Source organism: Nymphaea colorata, chromosome 13 (genome assembly GCF_008831285.2).
Source record: "Nymphaea colorata isolate Beijing-Zhang1983 chromosome 13, ASM883128v2, whole genome shotgun sequence".
Classification (NCBI taxonomy): Eukaryota; Viridiplantae; Streptophyta; class Magnoliopsida; order Nymphaeales; family Nymphaeaceae; genus Nymphaea; species Nymphaea colorata.
The window spans coordinates 6,889,090-6,900,629 of record NC_045150.1 but is presented as its reverse complement, the minus strand read 5'-3'; positions in this window follow the sequence as shown (position 1 = coordinate 6,900,629).

The following is an 11,540-nucleotide window of genomic DNA, read 5'->3' as shown; positions in this document are numbered from 1 at the left end:
GCTTCGATTTTGAAAAGCTAGAACTTGTTTCACAGTCGAGCCCTTCTTTGTAATTTTTTTCTTTGGTTGTTTTTCTGTGTGTTCTGTGATTCCTTCATTCATTGTGAAGTTCATTCCCGGAAGAACTAGGCACTTGGCGTGTGTTTTCTTATGGAATAAGAAGCATGGTTGCCAAATGAAAATTCCATCTCTTTGAGGAAACAACTTTTCATAATGTGAATCCTGCTCCAACAAAATAATGTTGAACTTCTTGAAATTCAAAGTTGGCAGTTGCACTGCTCATCCAACGGGACAGAATCTAGAATCAATCTGTTAAAACTTTCAATAGTTTGGAAAATGGGGTGAATCTGGTTCAGGACTATTATTTCATGGTTTTTGGATGTCCCAGACCCGATTCAGATCGAGGCTCCAATGTCAATGTATTAATTAGCAAAACCCTATACTGAACCCATCTCTAGTTTAGATTCTAATCGTAATCTAGAGACTTTTAAAGTTTGATTGAAGAAGACCTGAACATGATCTGAACAAAGAATCACGCTATACATGAAATCATTTGAGCGGATACCTTACACCTTTTGTTAACTCATCTGATTACCAGCCTCCAATATTATCATATATTGCTTAGTAATCAAAACATACAAGTCTCTCGGACAAGCATGAAGAGAAATGTGGTTGCAAAAATGTCATTCACACAAAAGCACTTGATCTTTGCTCTCAAGCAAGCTTTTGTGTTCCATCGGACCAAACCACAGTATTTTACCCGACCAACTTTGGTTTTTGGACTACATCGATGAACACTTTTGCTGCAAGACAATGTTAACTCTGGTTAGCAACATCAAAACAAGCCAACCGCACACATTTTTTCTTGGTGCTTAAATCTACCTGCCGTATCTTTTGCTTTAAGACTTGCAAAAGATATCGTCTAAAAAACTTGGTAATTATGTGGTGGTTGGGGGAAGTAGCCCTTTCGTTATAGGTGCACTCTAGCACATTATTATTGAAATAAAATAATGCCGTGTACCTTAAATTGACAATAATTGAGGTTATGGATTGCTCGATCGGGTACATGATGAAATCAAGTTCATTGATTTACTATAATTAATCAAAGCTTGTTATATGCACCGCCTTATGCACAAAAAAATATGCATTGAAAGGCATAATGATTAAAATGCCCCTTATTAAGGACAAAAGAAAGTAGTAGAAGTTAAAAAGTCTAAAATAAACAATATTTCGCTTTGAAAAATCCTAAAAATACTCCAAATCTCTCTCTCTCTCTTTTCTTTTTGCCGGTCACATATTTTCTGTGTGGTTTTCGCATGGACGCGCATTGTAAATCAACAATTCTTTTTTTTAAAAAACGAAAAACATGAACACCTTCCCGATCTGCGACTGCCCAACATGTTATTTAGCAAACATTGCTCGTAATTAACTTGTTTTTGAAGAAAAAAATTGGAGTGCCTATATAGTAAACATCTATTTTTTATCCCAATTATCTGGTTAAAAAAAATCATTGGGGGGTAGCTTACGATTGGTGAACATATTATTCAATGTTGCTCTCTTATTGTAGAGAGAGAGGGGAACGAGGGTAAAAGCGAATGTGATCCAGTGAAAGAGAGTTATTACAATCGAAATCAAAGGTGTTAGGGGTGTGTATATATACATATAATATTGTAAACTAAGTTATATCATTACTTTTTCTTTCCTTTAGTTCATTTCCTTTTAGTCTCCATCATTGGACTCTTCATTTCTTTTCCTTTCCTTAATTTCCATTCCTTGTAATCCTTTCATTTTCCTCGAGCTCCATACAAACGTAACGCAAGATAGCTCAACTTTGACTCAAGTTCAGCTAGGCTTAATTATTTTGAGCCAATTTGAATAGTTTTGATTTACCAAAAGATTTTAAACCAACAAAGACACCACCATACTGTACTAACCATAATACCTTGAAAGATGTCATACATGTAGTATAATTCTAACCACCCTGCTCGAGATTACGTGAGTACACTTTACTTAGCTTGAACTGAATGAGTTTGCCCCTCAGCTTCGCTAATAACTGAGTCGGCATGAATGGCTCAAATTGTGATTCACTGCACATTCCTACGTTGATAACAGAGTGTGACCGGCAGCCATGTCCAAAATACCACAGAATAATCAGTGTTCCTATTGCCGAACAACCCTTAAGGACAGCTTTTACTCAGTAGTCGAACTATATTTGTATGTTTATGCCTCCTTAAATTTTTACTTATTTATATACGGGTGCCACTTAAGTTTTAAAACTTAAACTCTTAATGTTTCATAAATAAAACTTGTACAGAATTACAGACTTTGGCCTTGCAACTCTCTCTCTCTCTCTCTCTCTTTCTGCGCCGACGAAATAAAAAACTTTAACTTGGGTTTAATCGCATTAAGCAAGCACAAGCACGTGGACACAAGCTGGTAAAGAAGTCAATTGTCTCCGTAACATATGCATAAAAATATTGAGAAGTAATACATACTACTGAAGAATATCACAAGCACAGAAAACAAGAATTCAACCTCTCTAAAACCAAGATAATGAAAGAAAAGAAACAAAACTCAACTTTAATCACCTAACTTACCAACCGATTGTGTAAAAGGTAAGAGACAAAACAAAACGAGACAAGTAAGCCTACAAAGGCTTACGTCTACGGATCGTGTTTACTCCTTTCCCTTCAATTTTTCTTAATGCAAAGATACAAGCGAGCAGGCCCTTTATTTATTTGTACATCAACAGAGAAGGAGAGACAGCGTTACGCATCAGCTAAGATTAACAAGATCCGTTAATTTAGGATCTTCATTGACTCTGGCCATTAGTTTCACCGGTCATTTCCAGTTTCTGCAGTCCGATCTGTAATTCTAGATATGGGACGTGTATGATTCATATTACCTTTAACAAATTGAGCCACAAAGGGCCAGTACTCCATTCATTGAAGCTCCCCACAAGAAAATTAACTAATGTAGGTTTTAGAAGATAGAGATCAAGCATTCACATGGATGGTGGAAGTCGAATATCAACGATGAGTGCCATAATAGTTGAAGCAACAAGGGTTTGGTTGATCCTACAACTAATTTGTTTTCCCTATTTTCCAAGCAATTGACGATTATAAGAGAGAATGGTGAAGGCCACCAAACTTAATTTGCGTGTATCGGTGTTTGATCGAAACTGATGCTTATACTATCGGCCCTCACTGAATCAACTGGCCACTCTAGTTGTGAAGAAATAGATAACCACTCAATTCTCTTTACTATTTAGCAGATACGTTTCACCTCTAATATTACTTTAGCATGAAGAAATTTGGTGCCTCCCTAGGAAACAAACAAAAAGCAAACACAAAATGGAGGTAACGGCGCCACCCACATGCACAGTGCAACCAGCAGGTATTCCACGGAGGAGAAGTGACATTGACAAGGGAGGATGTCAATACATGAGATTCGAATAACATATACTCTTGACCATATATTCATATACTCGGATTATTTGGATGAAGAAAGTCACATCTGAATCTGAATCCAAATCCAAAACCAGATTTCACATTTCAAATCTGATCCAAATCCAATTTTTACATTCATATCCAAATCCGCTTCTGAATTTTGTGGTCGATTTTCATGATATGGGAGCACTGAATGTATAATATTTATTTAAAACCAAATCCGATCCAATATTTATGTATCTCCAAATCCGAACCAATATTTATGTATCTCCAAATGCGAATCTGAGTCTGATCAGATCTCACTTCTTAAATCTGAACTCGATCTGATTTCTTATTTGGATGTTAATTTTTTTTTAAATATTCGATTTTTTCATGAAATTCCTAGTTAAACGCTAGCTGTATTATTATTAAGAGGATACCGTCTTCTCACTTTCAACGTTTTGGTTGGCCCAACCAACTACCCGTTACATCTCATCCGCCGATCAGCTGTCGGTTTACCGGCGGGTGGAGCATTATTCCGCTGTTCCGTCCGTTGAGAGCTTTAAATCATCCCCTGTTGATGAATGACGAGAGTCCGTTGTCACAAGGTCGCAGGCAATCATAGGCAACCATGTAGGGATACCAACATTCAAAGATGCGGCCGCATGAAAAGTGTGCAGTAATCAAACAGAGCACTGTTCTTTTGTTTCCTCCTCCTCAAAAGAACAGTGAGACGCATTTCCCTACCACCTGCTCATTAGAATATATAATATTATTGATGTAGAAAAGACTAGGTATTCACGAAATCACGATTGCTCTGATTAATATAACTGCAGTCATACTGTAGGATTCGCCAGAACAAGTCTGCCCCAGCTTTGTAAAATCAAAGTCAAAATGCTAGTATATTTGGGGTTCGTTTGGCTAATTTAACAGTAACATCATGAACTTATTTTAATAGTTCTAGTGTTTCGTCGGCTTGCTCTAATTTTTGTGACAGGTTCATGAAATATTATTGGGCTGTTGTAAAATCAAAGTCAAATGCTAGTATATTGGGGGTCATTTGGCTAATCTAACAGTAACATCATGAACTTATTTTAATGGTTCTCGTCGGCTTGCTGTAATTTTTGTGATAGGTTCATAAAATATTATTATGTCACTGTTAGAATAACCAATTGATCCTTTAGAAGTTGTTTGACACTAATAACAAATTGTTATTGTCTAGTGCAACTGTTAAAAAATTAAGGTAGATTCATGAAACTTTATAACATAACATTTTATAGATCTACTTTAAATTTTGGAGCAGAATCATTGGACAGTAACAATATGTGTCAAACAGCTTCTTAGGAATTGTTTGACATTAAGAATACCCATGAATTTTCTTCTCAAAATTGAGGTTAGATTAATAAATATTTATTCTCAAATATTTGTTTCACAAATCCAACCTAATTTTAGGACAGATTAATAAAATACTTACACAATATTCCTAATGACAAGTAACCCTTTAGAGGAATAAATTAACATGTCAATTGATGCCTGATTTATTGGTGAGACATGGGCAGTGAGCCTAGTATTCCATGGTGGAGTTTGCGGGCTCAACATGGCAACATACCGAACACTATGGTAAGATAACTTTTCATGAAAACCAGACACCTAGGTTAGGAATAAAAACTAGACCCCTTGATTTTGATTTTTAAAATGTTTTTTTTTTACAATCTAATCTTATTAATATGATCTTAAAATTGAAATTGGGTTGATGCAAAACATATACTAAGTTGATAATTTATTAGACTTTCATGATATTTTTATAATAAGAAAAAATGAACAGCCCTCATAGCATGATGATAAAAAAAAATTAACATTTTGCATTAAAACAACTTGAATAGACACATGTTTTGCATCAAAATAGTCTTTATAAACATATTAAGATGTTTATATTATATTTACAATAGTTTTTTTTACGAAAGATCAATGGGTCTGGTTTTTATCCTTAACCTAAGTGTTTGCTTTTTATCAATTTCTTTTTTTTCTCTTTCTCTCAGTGGCGAAGCCAAATGGTGGCTCACCAGCCTCACAAAATTAGTTTGATATATATGTTAATTTTGATATATTTGATTGTTATATATATAAACGCCCTACAAATTAAAGGTATTGAATGAGTACCTCACCATAAAAAATTTCTGGCTCCACTACTGTGCTCTCTCTCTCTCTCTCTCTCTCTATATATATATATATATATATATATATATATATTAAAAAAATTTATTTTAATCGGCTCCAGCAGGTGTGTATGCCTCCTTTATTAGAGAAGGGAAATGGATAGTTGAGGCACCGATTTGAACGTTAGGTGTTTCTAGTTAACTTCTTGGAACAAGTTAATGCTCGTCTCATGTTGACCAGAATTAGTTAATAAATTAACAAAAGGTCTAAATCTTGATTTTGAAATATCATAAAGAAATATTCCATCAAGAAATAATGCATAAACTAATCAAATTCTCGGGATGCATGCGGCTTTCTGAAGAAGTCGATCGATGGAGAGAAATTGCATGCAGCCGGGAAAACTAATCCAAAACGCACCACCAAAACGTCATGAAAATCTCTCAAGATTTTCTTCATTCAAAATGTTGGAAAAGAAATAGTTTACAGATAACATTTGGCCTCTATTCTATCCTGGACTAATTCATATTTCATTTATGTACATGACATAATTTTCCTTTCTGGTGTTGTACTGGCAAGATAGATCATGCAACCCTGTAAGCATAAAATTAATAATATTTTCTGCCGTTGAAGGCAATACGTGTCCTTTCACAATGGAATTACTAGGTTTCTATATGTAAAATTTTTTACCCAATTATTCATTAAAAAATGTTGTCATTCCATCCATCTCATGCATTTCTAGATCCAAGTAAGAAATGATGATCAGTATCAAGTTAGTTTGCTCTCTCCCTTCTCCTATTTAGGATTGTGATATACTGCTAAATCTACATAACATCCCAAAGAATTTTATGCAACTGTGCTCATGTATGTACGTAGATGATCTAATCATTGCCCAACATCACCTTTGCGATCCATTCTCTCAGTCGACGTATGCTTAAACCCACTACAGTACAAGGCTGCTCTCAAAGTTTTTACACTACTTAAAACTTCATCTTGATGATCAAGGACTATAATTCCCTTGAAATGAAGATTTTCGACTGGGCAGCTTGAAAAGACACTCGAAGATAAAATTCTGCCTCTTGTGTCTTGAGGCAATCTCATCTCTTGGAAATGAAGAATAATTGATAATTTGATAGTTTTACGGTTACTCTGTGGAAGCAGAGTATCGTGCATCTCATGACCAACACGTTATGAAAATGTGAGGTTGAAATATCTGTTGACTGATTTCCAAGTTAGTTGTTCCGCTGTAGTCACGCTGTTCTAGCGACAATAATTCAACTCTTCAAATTTGCTGCAAATTGGATATTACATGAAGGAATTGCCACCTAGCATGCAAGCTGATTAAGAAGGAAAGGTGCAATCTCGACTAAGTTTGTTCGCTCACAACATTAACTGGCGGGCAGATTCATGAAATCCTTCACAAAACCATGCATCACAAATCTACTCTAATTTGAAAACAAATTCATCCATCTGTTTCAAATGAATAGCCCTGATTTGATGGTTGTGTGACTCTAGATAACAGAATAATCATCCACTCACTATATATACATATGCATAAGTCGATTCACTTTCGTTAGATATTGAAAGTTGGCTAAAATAAAAAATTTTGTCGCAAAAAAGAGCCATTATATGACATTAACTAGCAGTGGTTTTCCAGCAAGTAACCAGCACTCACGAAATATATATATATATATATATATATATATATATATATATATATATATATATATAGAGAGAGAGAGAGAGAGAGAGAGAGAGTCAATGCATGCCATATGTTAGATAGTTGCGTGTGAATGAGATGAGAAACAAGAAAGAAGAGAAAGTAGCGACTCAAGAAGATGAGTGTGAGTAATTCTCTTGCATATTTCTTGCAATAGTATACCTTGTATTATATGCTGTAATTTGTGATCAGTTACATAACGTTATAGGAATGGTACAACTATACGACGTTACTGCATTAGAACATATATGGTAATAACTCAAAATTCTTTCTATAGTTTGAGAAGATCCTTCACTCGATAATCACTGATTGATAACGCTCATCTGCTGCATATTTCCTTGTCATATCTTTCCTTAACATGCTCCCTCAAGCTGAATGTTGGTTCAACCACGTTTAGCTTGTCTCTAAACAAGTTGAACGAACTAGTGCTGAGAGCTTTCGTCATTCCATCAGCTAGCTGCTCAACAGATCGTATAAATTGAACTTGGATATTTCCTTGATTTATGTGGTCTCGAACGAAATTAAAATATACTTCCACATGTTTAGTTTGAGCATAAAAAACTGGATTGGCTGCAAGATATAATGCTCCAATGTTGTCACACCAAAGAACTAGTGAAGATGAGAAATTTATCCCCAACTCTTTGAGAAGTGATTTTAACCAAAGAAGTTCAACAGCTGCACATGCCAAAGATTTTTATTTAGCTTCAGTGCTAGATCTGGCCACAGTTCATTGTTTCCTAGATGCCCAAGATATGATATTATCTCTTAAGAATACAACAAATCCACCTGTAGATTTTTTTATCTTCTGGATTTCTTGCCCAATCGGCATATGCAAAGGCATAAAGTTGTAATGCTGATGATGGTTTGAGATGCAATACATAATGACTGGTTCCACTCAAGTAGCGCATGATTCGTTTAACCATTATCCAATAATTCTTTGTAGGAGAGTGCAAGAATTGACAAGGCCGATTGACAGTAAATGCTATGTATGGTCTAGTAAGAGTGGCATATTGTAATGCCCCCACCACACTTCAATATAAGAAAGGATCAACAAAAAGCATTGGAGATGACTCTTTGTCTTTATTAGTACTCATCGGTGAGACGGTAGGCTTGGCCTTGGCCATATTAGCCCGCTTGATGATATTGGAGATATAGGATTGTTGACATAGATATAACGGTTGTGTTGTCCGTTTGACTTTGATACCAAGAAAATATGATAAGAGTCCAAGATCTTTCATTGAAAATGTAGCCTGTAGTTGTCGAATAGCCCAGTCAAGAAGAGATTGGGACAATCCAGTAAGGATGATATCATCAACATAAACAAGCATATAAAGTTTGACATTGCATTTGGAATAAATAAATAGTGACACATTAGGTTGTGAGCTGAGGAAACCAAGTTTTTGAAGATGACAACTGAGCTGATGATACCATGCTTGAGGAGCTTGTTTGAAACCATAGATGGCTTTTTCCAGTTTGCATACGTAAGTAGAATGTTCTTGATCTTCAAATCCTTCAGGTTGAGTCATATAGACATCTTCATCAAGATAGCCATTAAGAAACACATTGTCAAAATCAAGTTGACAAAGATGCCACCCATATTGCACGGCTAAAGAAAGTAAAATCCGAATAGTGGGTTTTACTGTTGAACTGAATGTTTCGGAGTAGTCGATGTCTTCTTGTTGGAAACCACGAGCAACAAGTCATGTCTTATGTCAAGATATGGTCCCATCAGCGTTCCGTTTAATTTTGTAAACCCATTTTGAGCTAATGATATGAAGACCAGGGCGTGTGGGAAAGAGACGTCATGTGTGGTTTTGTTTGAGTGTCTCGATCTCATATTTTATTGCTTGCTGTCAGTCACTATGCTTAATCGCTTCTTTAAACGAGGTTGGTTCGCATAACACAAAAAGTTTTTAGTACCAAGGAACCGGTCATCGACCTTGTGACCATAGGATGAGTATGATGCAAAGGTCGAGTGATAGATAATTTTTCAGCAAGCTCTTGTATGGTTCCATTTTCAGCCTCCTTTGTGTGTTCAGCCAGATCTTGTATGGGTGAAATGACCGGATAGGGGATATCATTATGAGAACATGATGTCACAAGAGGTAATAAGAGGCTTGGTTGTTGTGGTATGGACCTATTTGCAACATGATCTCGTGAAAGAGAGATAGTCATGTCATGACAATCATTGTGAGAAGCAGAAAAATCAGTGACGTGTGGCATGAAAGAACTTTGTTGTTAGATGGTACTGATGCATGATTGAATAGTGAAAGAGTGCTATCTTGATATGATGGCTCAACTAGTGGAGGTCTCATGTCGTGAGAGTTGCTATGTTCAAGATTAATATTTGTACCTTGATCAAGTTGAACATTGGGCATCCATAGAGAAGGATAAAAAATTGTCGGTGACTATCAATTATGCAAACTTTCATAAAAAATCACATGCCGAGAGACAAGAGTCCTTTGAAGTGTGGCATCATAACAAATATACCCTTTATGTCTGCTTGCATAGCCAAGAAAAATGCACAGAGTGGCCTTTGTTTGGAATTTGGTGTTGTCAGATAAAGTGAGAAGTGGATAACATATGGTCCCAAAAACTCGTAGGTGAGTGTAATCAGACACCCTGTCAAACAACAACCGAAATGAAATCTTTTGTTTGAGCTTGAGAGTCGGTAGTTGATTAATGATGTATATTGCAGTCCTAAAAGATTTAACCCAAAATTTGTTGTCGAGCCAAGAATCATGCAACATACTCAAACCTGTTTCTACAGCTTGTCTATTCTTTCTTTCAACTATGTCATTTTGTTCAGGCATATAAGGACATGAAAATTGATGGACAATTTCATGTTCTTCACAGAATGATTCCAACGCCTTGTTGCTAAATTCACTGTCATTGTCTCATTAAATGGCGGCAATAGTTGAATTCAATTGTTTCTCCACTAAGACTTGAAAATTGCAAACACAATTCACTACTTCAGATTTTGTCTTTAGAGGGAATATCCATGAACAACGACAAAAATTATCAACTATTAAAAGGAAGTATTTGAAAAACATCCTTGGAGAACAGAGGAGCCGATCTCCAAACGTCCATGTGTAATACTTCAAGAACTCGAAAAGCATGAAAATCAGAAGAAGGAAATAGTTGTTTATGCATTTTTCCAACAACACAAGATTCACAAACATCTCTTCCAGATGAAGAGTTTATTGAAATTAAACAAGTAGAATTTAAAAGAATAAAAAGGTTGTATTATTCTAGCGTGAAACAACTGTTGAAGGCTGTTCTTTCTTGATTCTCGCTAGCTCTCTTAAGCGTAATGGGATAAAGTCCATTACGCTTCTTTGGTCCCTGATGAAGAATCTTGTTTGTTCGTCAATCCTTGATCAGAAAATCATACGGTGAGAACTCAAAATATCGTTATTATCAATAGTAAATTTTCCAACCGATAACAAATTGTGAGCAATGGTGGGGACGTGAAGAGTATTCTTGAGTTCAAAAGAATTTCCATCAACATCAACTAATAGATCACCAATATGTTTAATAAAAAGGCAAGAACCATTACCAATTATGACGTTTTCTTGTCCATCCTGAAGTGCTTCGTTATGCATCATATCATCGTTTGCTATAATATGGTTTGTAGCACATGTATCTGGATACCAGTATTCATTTAATGAATTTAGCAGGCTCATGGCAGAGTAGGCTTGAGGAATGTCGTAGCATGTACAAGCTGAGTGCCCCTTCCATCCACAACATTGGCAAACAATAGGAGGGCGTTGATATTGTGTTCTGGTTGAACCAGATCGCTGTTGTAGTTGGGGTTGATTGCCATGCCCTTGAAATAGATTTCCACGACTACCATGATTTCTTCCTTATCGACCAAGAAAAAATCCTCGGCCTCGACGTTGCCTGCAAGAAACGTTGAACGCAGTGTGGTTGATAACCTGCGATGCGGGCTGAACAACTTCAGTCGAGTTCATCGAAGTCGACTTAAGTAAGGCAAGCCATTTTTCTTGATTGAGCAGAAGATCAAATAGTTCAAAAAAAGAAAGTGTTGATGATGATGGACCAGTAAGCATGGTTATAAAAGTTTCATGACAATCCATTAAGTGTGACTTGTACTAGATCTTGACCAGAAATTTCTTGATCAACAATGGATAAAGTATCCAAAAGCTGATTTTATCTAAATAAGTTTGCATAGACATACTTCCCTTTTTTATCAGAAGCAACTCCTTACGCAACAA